This window comes from Anomaloglossus baeobatrachus, chromosome 12, assembly GCF_048569485.1.
Source record: "Anomaloglossus baeobatrachus isolate aAnoBae1 chromosome 12, aAnoBae1.hap1, whole genome shotgun sequence".
NCBI lineage: Eukaryota > Metazoa > Chordata > Amphibia > Anura > Aromobatidae > Anomaloglossus > Anomaloglossus baeobatrachus.
In genome coordinates, this window is record NC_134364.1 from 40,780,822 (window position 1) to 40,795,388 (window position 14,567).

The 14,567-nt window shown below is 51.9% G+C and overlaps 1 protein-coding gene across 1 annotated transcript in view; it reads left to right on the forward strand.

The window, feature by feature from the left end:
• The first annotated feature begins 5,200 nt into the window (after window positions 1-5,200).
• PSEN1 (presenilin 1) overlaps window positions 5,201-14,567 on the forward strand; it is a 126,189-nt gene continuing 116,822 nt past the window's right edge. Inside the window, exon 1 of the mRNA XM_075330797.1 lies at window positions 5,201-5,290. The gene's annotated coding sequence lies outside the window, so the exon portion shown is untranslated. The remainder of the gene's footprint in view (window positions 5,291-14,567) is intronic.

Here is a 14,567-nt window from a genome sequence, read left to right on the forward strand (position 1 = left end):
TGACAGATTCCTTTTAAAGAGGTTGTACCGAGTACATGTTGTAATGTATAAATATGGTAGGGGATGACAATGATCCCTGGTAGTTACAGACACTCAGACTCCTGATAATGAATAATCACCACCACTCCATTCATTCTGTATGGGACTGTTGAGAGCTGAGTGCAATGCTCGGTTACCTCCAACAGTCCAATAGTGAATGAATGGAGGGATGGTGCACATACGAGGGGCTGCTGATGTCTTTGGCTTTACTCAGAAAGAAACAAGATAGGATGATGAAACTTTACATTTATTCCACACACTCTCCACTGATGTCATCACACTTCTTATATCAGTATTCCAAGTTCGGTAAGCCTAGCAAAAAGAAGGATTTTCGGTTGTGCCTCAAACCAGGCAACCGTAGCACCATGGCATCATAAATGGTGTGAAATGTGGTATCCTTGAGGTGTTTCTTCAGGTTTGGAGATAGATGATTGTCGGAGGGAGCTAGATCTGGTGAATAAGCTGGGTGGTGAACCAGCAGGAAGCCCAGTTCTGTAAGTTTTTCCGTGGTCGCTTGTGCAGTGTGAGTGGAGGCGTTGTCTTGCTGGAACAAGATTCCTTTGGACAGCTTGCTGCTCCTTTTGGCCTTCAGGGCTGCCTTCAATTGGTCCAAAAGTTCAATGTAATTCCTTGCATTGATGGTGGAACCCTTTTGAAGGTAGTCCACTAGCAGCATGCCCTCCTTATCCCAGAACACAGACGCCATCACCTTAGATGATTTTTGCACCCTGAACTTCTTTGGACGAGGAGAACCACTGTGCCTCCAACGATCTCTGGAGCAACCACTTTCGGTCGTCCAGGACGTTCCTCATCATTGGTGCTGAAGTGGCCCATTTTAAATTTGGCAAACCAGTTCTTAACTGTGGAATATGAAGGGCATTGATCCCCCAATGTCTGCGACATATCACCATGACTATCCTTCAGGGACTTTCCTTGCAGAAACAAGAATTTTATTCCTCCTCTAATCTCAGTTACTGTGAATATCGCATTAGACTCCGCCATTTTGTTTTCGCGCGTGCGTAGAACACTGTTACCATAAGCAACAAACAAAATTTTGAAAACATGTTAGACATAGGACTGAGAGGATCCGGACTGTAAAAGTCAGGATCCGCGCGGTTTCAATGACATCTAGGTGCCGGACCCGGGATTCCGGGTGCATGATCCGCATTCGGCAAATAAAGTAAAAATAAACAAAACATTTGTTACCATAGAAACAAAAATCTCAAAGCCATAGAATTATCAGCAGCCCCTCATACTCTACTTCTGCTCCAATCAGACCCCATTTTCTGAATCTCTGGGGGTCCCAAGGGTCAGACCTTCCAGCGATCAAAACATCTACACCCGGCACAACTTCTCCAAGGCTGGGGTGACACGGGGACTATTGTAGAGCACAGATTTGGCAGCAATAAGCTGTCGCCTCACAGGGAACGAGTTCAAAGTTTATGGGGGCAAAGCTGTGTGTGAACTGCGAGCAAAGATTCGCTATGATTAAATTAGACTTTGTTCAGATGCAGGTTTTTGGGACTTAAAAAACTATGAGATTTCCAAGCAGAAACCGGTACTGGAAACGCCTGTTTTGGATGAGTTTTTCAATTCCTAACGGGATTTTGGAAGGTTTTTTTGCAGCCTTCTGATTGGACGGTGCCGTGCTTGGAGCAGTTTCCATCATCTTCAGAGGAGTGACAATATTTTATTTAGTTTACTTTTTTTTGCCAAACCTCAAAAAAATCTCTTCTTGGAATAAATTGGAGGTTTCCCATGGGTTTTTGGAGAGGATAGAGATAAAACTCCTAGAAAAAGAAGGGAATTTTGTTTACTTACCGTAAATTCCTTTTCTTCTAGCTCCAATTGGGAGACCCAGACAGTGGGTGTATAGCTACTGCCCTCTGGAGGCCGTACAAAGAACTACACTTAAAAGTGTAAGGCCCCTCCCCTTCTGGCTATACACCCTCCCGTAGGAGTACAGATTCCTCAGTTTTAGTACCAAAGCAAGAAGGAGGAAAGCCAATAACAGTTTCAAAAACAAATTCAATCCGATAACACGATCGGAGAACGTAAGAAACAACATGAACAACATGTGCACCCGAAAAACGAAACCCTAAGAACAAATAGGGCGGGTGCTGGGTCTCCCAATTGGAGCTAGAAGAAAAGGAATTTACGGTAAGTAAACAAAATTCCCTTCTTCTTTTTCGCTCCTAATTGGGAGACCCAGACAGTGGGACGTCCAAAAGCAGTCCCTGGGTGGGTAAAAAGATACCACATGAACGGGCTGTCAGACAGCCTCTTCCTACAGGTGGGCCACCGCCGCCTGAAGGACCTGTCTACCTAGGCTGGCATCTGCCGAAGCGTAGGTATGCACTTGATAGTGTTTGGTAAACGTGTGCAGACTCGACCAGGTAGCCGCTTGGCACACTTGCTGAGCCGTAGCCTGATGCCGCAATGCCCAGGACGCACCCACGGCTCTGGTAGAATGGGCCTTCAGTCCAGATGGAATCGGAAGCCCAGCAGAACGGTATGTGTGAAGAATTGGTTCCTTGATCCACCGCGCCAGGGTGGATTTGGAAGCTTGCGATCCCTTATGCTGACCAGCGACTAGGACAAAGAGCGCATCAGAACGGCGTAGAGCCGCCGTGCGAGAAATGTAAATCCTGAGTGCTCTCACCAGGTCCAACAGATGTAAACCCTTTTCAAATTGGTGAACTGGATGCGGACACAAAGATGGTAAAGTGATATCCTGATTGAGATGAAAGGAAGAAACCACCTTGGGAGAAAACTCTGGAATTGGACGCAGTACTACCTTGTCTTGGTGAAACACCAGGAAGGGAGATTTGCAAGATAACGCCGCTAGCTCGGACACTCTTCGAAGAGACGTGACCGCCACAAGAAAAACTACCTTTTGTGAAAGCCGAGAAAGGGGAACCTCTTTCAAAGGCTCGAAAGGCGGCTTCTGGAGAGCAATGAGAACCTTGTTCAGATCCCAGGGTTCCAATGGCCGTCTGTAAGGAGGAACGATATGACAAACTCCTTGGAGAAACGTGCGTACTTTAGAAAGCCGTGCCAAGCGCTTCTGAAAGAATACGGATAGCGCGGAGACTTGACCCTTAAGAGAGCTAAGCGACAAACCTTTTTCCAACCGAGACTGCAGGAAGGAAAGAAAAATTGGCAATGCAAATGGCCAGGGAGAAAACCCTTGAGCCAAGTACCACGCTAAGAATATCTTCCACGTTCTGTGATAGATCTTAGCTGAGGATGGTTTTCTAGCCTGTCTCATTGTGGCAACAACTTCATGAGATAAACCTGAGGCCGCTAGGATCCAGGACTCAATGGCCACACAGTCAGGTTCAGGGCCGCAGAATTCAGATGGAAAAACGGCCCTTGAGACAGCAAATCTGGACGGTCTGGTAGTGTCCACGGTTGGCCTACCGTGAGATGCCACAGATCCGGGTACCACGACCTTCTTGGCCAATCTGGAGCGACAAGTATGGCTCGATGGCAGTCGGACCTGATTTTCCGGAGAACTCTGGGTAACAATGCTAGAGGTGGGAACACATAGGGGAGTCGGAATTGCGACCAATCCTGAACCAAGGCGTCTGCCGCCAGTGCTCGGTGATCGTGAGACCGTGCCTGAATAGCGGGTAAGAGGCTGCAGATTCCTTGTCTGGGTCTCCCCGGCTCCCCTCTGCAGCTCAGCGTGTCAGCAGGAATGGCTGCCGGCGTCTGTGGAGAGGGGCGGTCCGTGGGAGTTCCCAAACAAAAGTGCGGGAAACAGTGTCCCCTCTGTGCCGATTGTGAGGGCTGGAGTATGTAAAAACGACTCCAGCCCTCAGCGCTGATGCACTGGCCAGCGTCCCGCCCCTCTCCTGACTGGCAGGTCTGGGGGCGGGAACGAACGGAAGCAGGCCGCAAAAGCCGGGGACTCGAGTTATCAGCGCGGCCGCCGTAAAAGCGCGGGCCGCGCTGAAGTCCCCGGCGCACCACAAGTGCCAGCCGCGCCGCAGTCCCAGCGGCCGGCATGACCGATTCCTAGACGTGGCCAGCGTCCCGCCCCTCTCCTGACTGGCAGGTCCGGGGGCGGGAACGAACGGAAGCAGGCCGCAAAAGCCGGGGACTCGAGTTATCAGCGCGGCCGCCGTAAAAGCGCGGGCCGCGCTGAAGTCCCCGGCGCACCACAAGTGCCAGCCGCGCCGCAGTCCCAGCGGCCGGCGCGACCGATTCCTAGAAGTGTGCCTGCTTCAGCGAAGCTGAATGAGGCCATGGCACAAGCGCCGTAGCGCTGATGTCCCCCGGCGCACTACAACACCCAGCATGCTGCGGTGTGAGCGCCAAATGCACGGGGACACAGAGTACCTTGAGGAAGCAGGGCCATGTCCCTGATGTACTCCGCTCCATCCAGCATCTTCTCCAGGGGCTGTAGATGGAGCACGGTCTCAGTGCCTGGAGACCAGTAAATCCCACTTCACCCAGAGCCCTGTAAAAAGGGATGGGGAAGGAATCAGCATGTGGGCTCCTGCCGCCGTACCCGCAATGGGTACCTCAACCTTACAAACACCTCCGACATACAGTGGGGTGAGAAGGGAGCATGCTGGGAGCCCTGTATGGGCCCTCTTTTCTTCCATCCGACATAGTCAGCAGCTGCTGCTGACTAAAAACAATGGAGCTATGCGTGCGTGTCTGACCTCCTGCGCACAAAGCTAAAACTGAGGAATCCGTACTCCTACGGGAGGGTGTATAGCCAGAAGGGGAGGGGCCTTACACTTTTAAGTGTAGTTCTTTGTGCGGCCTCCAGAGGGCAGTAGCTATACACCCACTGTCTGGGTCTCCCAATTAGGAGCGAAAAAGAAAACCTCTGTGAATATAGTCTCAGGGGTTATGCACACACTGAGTGGAACAAAAATTCTCCAATCAAAACATGTGCTTTTGCTCTCCTCGTGGTTTTTAGAGTATCTGCTCAAAAACGCATCAAAAAAACACCACAATGTGAACAAAGCCTTACATGCGGCAGCAGCCTCCAGGACAATGGCTGCTGTACTCCATCACCAGGCTGCACGGTGCACACAAGGTGGTGCAGTCCTGGGGTGCAATCAGCGCAGCTTCCCATCACAAGATGGCGCCGCGGCTCGGACGTGGACGCTCGTACGTGAGGGCATGACCCGGATGTGTGTGCGGCTCTGTGAGACACCTGATTGCAGATCCGTACGGCTGTTAAAGGGAAGTAATAACCGGGCAGTGGGGTGAGCGGAGCCCGCGGGAGGTGAGTGCGCGGCCTGGCCGGTAACGGTGTGAGCAGCTCACATGGCGCCTTCCTGCCTGTTACTGACATTCCCTTATTGTCCCTGCAACGTCCACCGGAAACGGCGGCTCCTCCTTGTAGTGTCCCTTATAATAACAAGCTCCCTGTCTGCCCTGTGCCGGCATCGTATGAGCCAGGTGCTGCCGGCCCCGGTATGGCTACTGCTGACTACAGTGTGACTAGTGTCTGACAACTCCCAGCAGTGCAGGCTGATAGGAGAGACCCATGTGTCTGTAGGGAGAGCTGCCGGCACAGTGTGTACTAGGGCTGCCGGCTCTGGCAATGCTGTAGTTACATGGTGCACTGGGTCACATTCTATATGTTGTGTACTGGTCTGTCAGAGCTAGTATTGTCTGATCACATATGTAGTAGGAAGGCCTCTCTTTCACATGAACGGGGAGCGAGGGTGGGGAGGACCAAGGCAGTCAGCCAGGGGCTCCGGTGTGTGTGGGGGGAACAGGGCATTCAGCCAGGGGCACGGTGTGTGTGGGGGGGCCAGGGGCACAGTGTGTGTGGGGGGAACAGGGCATTCAGCCAGGGGCACAGTGTGTGTGGGGGGGGCCAGGGGCACAGTGTGTGTGGGGGGAACAGGGCATTCAGCCAGGGGCACAGTGTGTGTGGGGGGGGCCAGGGGCACAGTGTGTGTGGGGGGAACAGGGCATTCAGCCAGGGGCACGGTGTGTGTGGGGGGGCCAGGGGCACAGTGTGTGTGGGGGGAACAGGGCATTCAGCCAGGGGCACAGTGTGTGTGGGGGGGGCCAGGGGCACAGTGTGTGTGGGGGGAACAGGGCATTCAGCCAGGGGCACAGTGTGTGTGTGGGGGGAACAGGGCATTCAGCCAGGGGCACAGTGTGTGTGTGGGGGGAACAGGGCATTCAGCCAGGGGCACAGTGTGTGTGGGGGGAACAGGGCATTCAGCCAGGGGCACAGTGTGTGTGGGGGGGCCAGGGGCACAGTGTGTGTGGGGGGGCCAGGGGCACAGTGTGTGTGGGGGGACCAGCGCCATCAGCATGTTGGAGGAAAGGGGGGGAATTGTGGCCATTAACCAGGGGCACATGCTGTGAGGGGGTCTGGGGCTGTCCGCTAGGGGCTCGCGGTGGGTGGGGGGGTGGACCAGCGCCATCAGCATGTGGGAGGAAAGGGGGCGGGGATTGTGAACATTAACCAGGGGCACATGCTGTGAGGGGGTCTGGGGCTGTCCGCTAGGGGCTCGCGGTGGGTGGGGGGGTGGACCAGCGCCATCAGCATGTGGGAGGAAAGGGGGCGGGGATTGTGAACATTAACCAGGGGCACATGCTGTGAGGGGGTCTAGGGCCATTAGGGGGTGAACATACAGGGGAACACAGCATGTGTAGGGGCTCCCAGGGGCCGCCAGCCATCGGGCAGGAGCTCGATGTCATTTGGATGTAACTAGGACGTAGTCAGTGAACTGTGAGCTTTACACAGACCTAGAGACTTGAATGTGTGGCTTTGATTGATTCTTTCAAAACATGGCTTAAAAATCAGACAGGAAAATGTTTTACCTCACAGAAAGAATCCGATACAATCCTGTGCTGCAATGGCTTTACATTCTTTTCTGGTTTCGGATATCTCCTTTTCCCAAGCTCACCCTCCCCAGGTCCAGCTTTGATTCTCCACCTCGTCCCCCGGTGTCTGCTATTGGCTGCAGCAATGTTAATGTGATGTCAGTGCTGCAGATGATAACAGACACTGAGCAGTGGTGGAGAATTAGCGTTGGACCGAGGGAGGGTGGGTACGACTCAGTTTAACAAGCTGCAGCTGAGGAACCCCTTTAGTTCCTGTCGGAGCGCCCATACAACATCTGCCGCAGCCCCTCCTGGGGTGTGTAGATAGAAAACCCTTGTTGTCTCTTTACAGATACTTGCGCAGGAAGGAGTGGAGTATGAGCGCAGGTCGTCTGCATGGTGTATTAGCTGTACAGTCGCATCACTACCTTCTTTGTGGGTGACAGACGGTCCTTGTAGGAAGAGGTTTGCACTGGAAATATGGATTATTGCTTTCAGTCCCTCTAAAGCAGACCTGGGATCAAGACAGCTGAAGGACTGAAACAGTGGCCCACGGGCTGCACGATGCCCCACGGGCTGCACGATGCCCCACGGGCTGCACGATGCCCCACGGGCTGCACGATGCCCACTTGTCACAATGTGACTGCAGGTGTCACGTCAGTTACGAGAGGACTCCCGGTGAACTGTGTAACACAGAGGGAACACCAGGGTAGCAATATAACAGAACGCCCTGGTGCTAGGGAGAGGGGAGCAGGGTCACCGCCTAACACTCACCTGAGGCTGATCCCTGCACTCCCTAAAGCCCCTAGACAGGTCCTCCCCTGGTTTACAAACAAGTGGGGAAAGACACAACAAATAACACTGCACAGCTTTTCCAGCAGAAACTTCAGGTACTTTCACACTTGCGTTTTTTTTTTTTGGCGCAATCCGCTGTCTTGGGAAACAGCGGAATCCGTTAACGGATTCCGCTGTTTCCCATAGACTTGCATTGATGGCGGATTGTGCCAAAAGTACCTGCGTTGCTTCCATTGGCCGACGCTCCATTGCTTCCACCGAGCGGAAGCAACGCAGAATGTAACGTTAAATGCTTGCGTCAAAATGACGCCAACCAACGGATTCCGTTTGTTCCGTTAAAATTTATAATGGTTCCCTATGGTAGCGGATTCCGTTCCTAAGTGCTTAACGGAATCCGCTGATGGATTCCGCTAATTTCTACTGAGCATGCCCAGAAGGAAAGTAAATGAAAAAAGAAAGAGCCGACGAATTCCGTTAGACGGACGCCAAACTGATGCAACGGTCCGTTATTTCACAGGAATCAGCTAACTGATTACTGTGAAATAACGGATCCGTTGCATCCGTTGACACCACAAAAATAACGGATGCGTCAAAACGACGCAGCAACGGACCCAGCGGATTTCGTCCAACGCAAGCGTGAAACTAGCCTTAGCTGCAACAAAAGGAACACCTCAGCTTCTCCAGAGACAGTTTTCTTTAAAGTGAACAGCATAGGCAGGAATGAGGAGTGGATATTTATAGCAGAAGAGAGTGGCTGCAGCTGAGGTCACAACTTCCTGTTAGATCACTGCAGGATAGAAAAGACCATTAACCCCTTCAGCACCAGATGGAATTAAATAACACTCCAACTCAGGGAAAATGACGAGCGGGCACTAAAGTGCATCTGCAATTAACAATATGCTGTGACCTTCTGATCCCAGATTTCCAGCCGCCATCAGAAGACATTTCCGTGTGCCTGCCAGCAGCGCTGAGAACAGCTGATATGTGGGGGTGCCGGGTGTCAGACCACGGCCAATCAGACGTTGATGACCTTTCCTAAGGCTAGCCCTTCAATGTTAAAATAGTGGACAACCCCCTTCATTTTGCTCAATCTCATGTGATACAATTAGTATTAACATAAAATCATAAATAATAATGTGATGTTAATATTGAGGAGAATTAACCTATTGGTTCGGCGTCCACAAAAGTCATGGTCACGCATGTGCCCCCTTGGGAAAATTAATTGCCCACTTCTGCTGTATGGGCACATGAGCTCATGGCCGAGTGCTGAATATCCAGGGAGTGCCTGTAATTGTGGACTTTGTCACCTGTCTGGGAGACTCTGTATATAGCCTGCGTTTTGTGTTTGTACACAACTACATTACTCTTATTAAAGCACCACTCCATTGTTTTGTTTTTTTTTTGTTTTTATTTAAAAAAATTCAATGTTAGAGTGATGCTTTAAATCCAAGTCCTCCGCCCCCGGTCAAGTATTTCATGGAGTGCGCCGAAAGTCACTTTTCAATACAAGTCTGTGAAAGCCTCATCCTGGCCCCTCAGATTCAGCACTTGTGATGTAACTTCTGACTTCCGGAAAGTCAGAAGTTAGTTATAAGATGGTGCTATGTGACCGAAGCGACCCTGGAGGCTGAGTATAAGGCCTTTTTCACACGTCAGTGAAAAACACAGACTCTTTTCACTGACGTGTTAAAAACGCATATGTCCCTCCATGTGCTGTGATTCACGGCACACGTGGGTTGTCCATGGGCAATCTATGGTCCGTGATTGCACCAGGAGTGGTGCTGAACTCTTTAGCTCTGCTGCACCCGGTTGCTGTTTCTCTCACCTCTGCAGCTACTTCCGGGTCGGCTGTGGCTGCATAACTGAATATGCATACTAGTAAGTAGCCGGCCAGGAAGCTGCAGAGAGCAGCTGCCGAACACAGCGTCGCTGGAGAAGGTGAGCTTAAAAGGCTTTTTATTTCCAATGTCCGTGTTTTTCTGGTACGTGTGTGGTCCGTGGGACATCAGTGATGCCAGAAAAAAAACGGACTTGTCTCTGTGCGGTAATCACGGACACGCGTGTACGCCGCACGGAGACACAGTCAATGAAAAATCACTGATGTGTGCGCAGACCCATTGATTATAATGGGTCTGCATATGTCCGTAATTCTGGTATGTATAAAAACTAGCACATACAGTGCTGGCCAAAAGTATTGACACCCCTGCAATTCTGTCAGATAATAGTCAGTTTCTTCTTGAAAATAAATTCTTTGCTATTTATTATCTTCATTTATTTTGCTTGCAATGAAAAAACACAAAAGAGAATGAAACAAATAAAATCATTGATCATTTCACACAAAACTCCAAAAATGGGCCAGACAAAAGTATAGGCACCCTTAGCCTAATACTTGGTTGCACAACCTTTAGCCAAAATAACTGCGAACAACCGCTTCCGGTAACCATCAATGAGTTCCTTACAATGCTCTGCTGGAATTTTAGACCATTCTTCTTTGGCAAACTGCTCCAGGTCCCTGAGATGTGAAGGGGGCCTTCTCCAAACTGCCATTTTGAGATCTCTCCATGGGTGTTCTATGGGGTTCAGGTCTGGACTCATTGCTGGCCACTTTAGTAGTCTCCAGTGCTTTCTCTCAAACCATTTTCTAGTGCTTTTTGAAGTGTGTTTTGGGCCATTGTCCTGCTGGAAGACCCATGACCTCTGAGGAAGACCCAGCTTTCTCACACTGGGCCCTACATTATGCTGCAAAATTTGTTGGTAGTCTTCAGACTGCATAATGCCATGCACACGGTCAAGCAGTCCAGAGGCAGCAAAGCAACCCCAAAACATCAGGGAACCTCCGCCTTGTTTGACTGTAGGGACCGTGTTCTTTTCTTTGAATGCCTCTTTTTTTTTTTTTCCTGTAAACTCTGTTGACTGCTTTTTTTTCTCGCCTTTTCATTGGGGGACACAGACAGTGGGTATTATGGTGTCTCCAGGGGAGGCGTGACACTAGATTGAAAAAGTGTTAGCTCCTCGTCCCACAGCATATACCCTAGCTAGGCAGGAAACTAGCTCCGTTTTTTCTAGTGTCAGCAGGGAGACTGACATGTCTGTCCTGAGCTCTACAAGTGCCTTAGGCCAGCTTATTTTGTTTTTATTTTTACTTTTTATTTTGTTTCTATTCATTCTATTTTTGATATGGGGCAATACCAGGGTGCCCTGCCACCCCCGTTCCCCCCGTGTACGGGCAGAGGAAACCTGGCGTGCACAAGCCGTCAGTCTTCCCTCGCGCCCAAGTGGTCAGGTCTGCGTACCCCTCCAGGCTCCCTGGAAGAACCTCACACCAAGGTAGCTCCATAGGGCTAAGCAGAGCCGAGGACCTGCTTCAGCCTTGAGCCGAAGATGCGTCCCTGAGATCCCCGCATCCATCACTGACGCGTCTTCAGACGGAGCCAGGAGCAGGTAGGGAGACGACAAGTCATCTGTCCCCTGCATCCAAACCGCCGCCTGGAAAGGCGCCGGTGGGCCGATGCAGGCCGTGATCCCGGGGAGCATTATTAATTTAGCCCCCCGGCTTCGGCCTGCATTCTAGCAACACCCCCTCTCACTGCTCTGGAAGCCGCTCCCTCACTCAGGAGCAGCTCCTTTCCGATTGGCCGTCACGCTTAGTCCCAGCCCTGAGACCAATCAGTCTCTGGGGGCCGTCTCTTTCCTCCATGCTGCCAGGAACACTGGATGCCATTTTCCACGTGGGGAGCAGACTCGGGTGAGATCGCCTCCTTGGCTCTGCACTTCCGCAGCACTATATACCGCTCTGCTCAGCGGTATATCGCTGTCTCTCTAGCGGTGTGTGCCTGCTGGCTAGCGGTGTATATCAGCTATTAGCGGTATATACTGGCTCTGCCTGCATGTATATGCTGACTGTTTGACAGTATATGCCATTTTGCTATCGGTATATATTGGCTGTGCATAGCAGTCACTTTTATAATACTGCTAGTGGCTCCTCACTCATACTAACAGCGGCATATCCCTATATAGGGCTGACATGCGTAACTGCAAGGGTGATAAAGATTCCCAGGCGTCCTCTACGGACCTGTACTATGCTTGTACCACCTGTGGACGCTCGTTTTCTAATGGCCGAAGCTATCCATTATGCCGGGGCTGCGATGCCCCTACTACCGTATCACAACAGACCCAGTTGCCGGACCAGGAGGCCGCGCAGGTTTTGGATTCTGCCCCGGCCACCGGCCAGGCAGCACCCCCGTCTGATGACGTTCTTCCTGCATGGGCTCTTCTAATGTCTAAAAGGATAATGACCTTGTCACTCAGATATCCCAAACCTCAGGCAGCCTTCCCCCGGCTCAGCTCCCTCAGAGGAGCCCGCCTCCTTAGTCTGGCCCTTCTTCCCCAGAACGTAAAAAGGCATCTTCCAAGAGGCGGCATTGCGACCTCTACGCCTCTTCCGACTTGGACGATGGTCAGTCTGACCTGGGCTCTGTGACTTTTAGTAGTCACGATTCTCAAGACTCTAACTCTGATTCAGATGTCCCTTCCAAGTCTAGGCATATAGAAGACACACTAATTTCGACTGTCAATCACTCTTTATCGATTTCTGATCAGCCTCCGGACCCGACTTCTCAGTGGGCAATGAAGCAGGCCAAGAAGCCTCCTAAGTCCTTTGCCCAGGATCCGGTTTTTCGTCAAATCGTGTCAAAACGGTGGGATCACCCTGATAGAAGGTTTAATAAAAAACCTTTCTTTGTCGCTCCATTGGGAGACCCAGACAATTGGGTGTATAGCTTCTGCCTCCGGAGGCCACACAAAGTATTACACTTAAAAGTGTAAAGCCCCTCCCCTTCTGCCTATACACCCCCCCGTGCATCACGGGCTCCTCAGTTTTTATGCTTTGTGCGAAGGAGGCAGACATCCACTCATAGCTCCACAATTTAGTCAGCAGCAGCTGCTGACTTTATCGGATGGAAGAAAAGAGGGCCCATAACAGGGCCCCCAGCATGCTCCCTTCTCACCCCACTCTGGTCGGCGGTGTTGTTAAGGTTGAGGTACCCATTGCGGGTACATAGGCAGGAGCCACATGCTGTTTTTCCTTCCCCATCCCTTAAGGGCTATGGGTGAAGTGGGATCCTAATCGGTCTCCAGACACTGGGACCGTGCTCCCTCCGCAGCCCCTGGGGAATCTGCTGGACAGGAGCCGGGTATCGTCAGGGACAAGGCCCTGCTACTGTGAGGTACTCTGTGTCCCCTTGGGGACGGCGCATGGAGCGCTTGTGTTATACACGCTGCAGCACTGCTGGGTGTGTTAGTACGCCAGGACTACCGCGCTGACCGTGCTTGTTTGCCGGCCGCGCTTATAACTTTAGTCCCCGGCTTCTGCGGCCTAGTACCACATACTCCCGCCCCCCGGCCTGCCAGTCAGGGGAAGGGAAGGACGCTGCACTGGACGTCAGCGCTGAGGGCTGGAGCATACTTTGTATCCTCCTCCCCCCTCACTGAGCACAGTGGGGCACCAGATTCCCGCACTTTCTAGGGCACGCCCACGGCCCCCTCCTCCTCACAGAACGCCGGCAGCCATTCCTGTCAGCACTTCTGAAGCTGGAGAGGAGAGACAACACGGCTCTGGGAGGCCCAGGCAGGGAATCTGGTGGTCACACAACCGCTTTGGGCGGTCGGTAAGCCGCACCTGTTACTAGGTGCTGGCCCCCCTGGGTGCCGAAGTGTATATATATATATGCTCATTTGCTATACATATACTCTGTACGGTCGCACTGTTGGTTTTTGGCTATATACCCTCCCGGATTGTACTCTGAGGAGACAACAGCATGTCGTCCGCAAAAAGCAAGGGTGCCAAAGCACAGGCTTACTTTGCAACCTGTACCTCATGTGCGGCTATGCTACCGGCAGGTTCCACCTACCCTCATTGTGTGCAATGCTCGGCCACTGCGGCACTTACTCAGCCAGAGCCTCTGCCACTGGTGGCCCAGGTGGAACCACCTGCTACCACTGTCCAGGTGACAGGGACGGAGTTTGCAGTATTCACTGACAAACTTTCTGAGTCTATGGATAAATGGTCTGCTAAAATACTAGAAGCTTTGCAGTCCAGACTGGTAACACAGGCCCCGGCCATTGTGGAGTCATTGACCCCAGGCCCCCCTCGGTTGGAGCAGCAAAGTGCTCCTGGGGTGACTCATAGGTCCCAAGGTGAGGTCTCCGACACGGACCGCAGTCCCAGACCGCCTAAGCGGGCTCGCTGGGAGCTTCCCTCGACCTCATCACACTGCTCAGGGTCTCAGCAGGAGGACTCTCTAGATGAAGCGGAGGTGGCAGATCAGGATTCTGATCCTGAGGTCGCTCTCAACCTAGATACACCTGAAGGAGACGCCATAGTGAATGACCTTATAGCGTCCATCAATCAGGTGTTGGATCTTTCTCCCCCAGCTCCTCCAATTGAGGAGTCAGCTTCTCAGCAGGAGAAATTCCGTTTTAGGTTTCCCAAACGTACAATGAGTACGTTTCTGGATCACTCCGACTTCAGAGAGGCAGTACAGAAACACCGAGCTTGTCCACATAAGCGCTTTTCTAAGCGCCTTAAAGGGAACCTGTCATGAGAAATGTCCCCTAAAACCTCACAGATTCCCCCTCTGCAGCTCCTGGGCTGCATTCTATAAAGGTCCCTGTTATGATTGTGGCCACTTTCTGACCTAAAAAAAGTGTTTATAAAGTTGTACCTTTTTTGCTTCTGATTCTGTAAATACGTCCCGGGGGCGGGCTGCCTGATGGCCGTTAGTCTGCCCCCTGGTCCTGTATGCCGCCCCCCTCGCTGATTACAATAATGCTGGACGCCGCCCCCTGCTACATCCATCGCCGCGCATGCCCAGTGCCCATCTGTCGGGGATGAGCACTGTGCCTAGCGTCACCGCTGG